The sequence below is a fragment of the Tupaia chinensis genome, unplaced genomic scaffold, assembly GCF_000334495.1.
Source record: "Tupaia chinensis unplaced genomic scaffold, TupChi_1.0 Scaffold144682_1, whole genome shotgun sequence".
NCBI classification, from domain to species: domain Eukaryota; kingdom Metazoa; phylum Chordata; class Mammalia; order Scandentia; family Tupaiidae; genus Tupaia; species Tupaia belangeri.
Window position 1 is genome coordinate 2,020,545 of NW_006204543.1, and position 398 is coordinate 2,020,942.

A 398-nucleotide genomic window follows, 5' to 3' on the forward strand; every position below is an offset into this window, starting at 1 on the left:
CAGGTGAGGGCTGAATTATAACCCGCACCCCCAGTCCTGAGGGGGCACGACGGGGACTGGAAGTGGCGAATCCACCCTGAAAAGATCTCAGCCTCCCTCACCAACACGCCAGGACTCAAGGGGTCTGAACTTTCAGCGGCATTCCCCTGCCTTAGCTTCACCGAGGTCGGGACGACACCCTCTGCAGCTCCCCAGGGGCGGGGAGGGGTGAGGCTGCACAGGCATAGTCGCCTTTTAAAAACTTCATGAGTATTGGGACCAGCAGTTGGTATAATGGCTATGTCGCTGGACTCCCACGTAGTCGACCGTGGTTCGCGTCCTGGACCCGGTGGCTTAAAACTCACGCCAGGCGCGTGTGCGTGTGTGCCCAAGATCCTGAGAGGAGAATGGAGGAGAAG

General features: G+C 59.0%; 1 protein-coding gene across 1 annotated transcript in view; it reads left to right on the top strand.

Annotated features, from left to right (window-relative positions):
* The window catches only part of GABRG3 (gamma-aminobutyric acid type A receptor subunit gamma3), a 313,039-nt gene that overhangs the window by 309,569 nt on the left and 3,072 nt on the right, over positions 1–398 (top strand). The window lies entirely within an intron of this gene.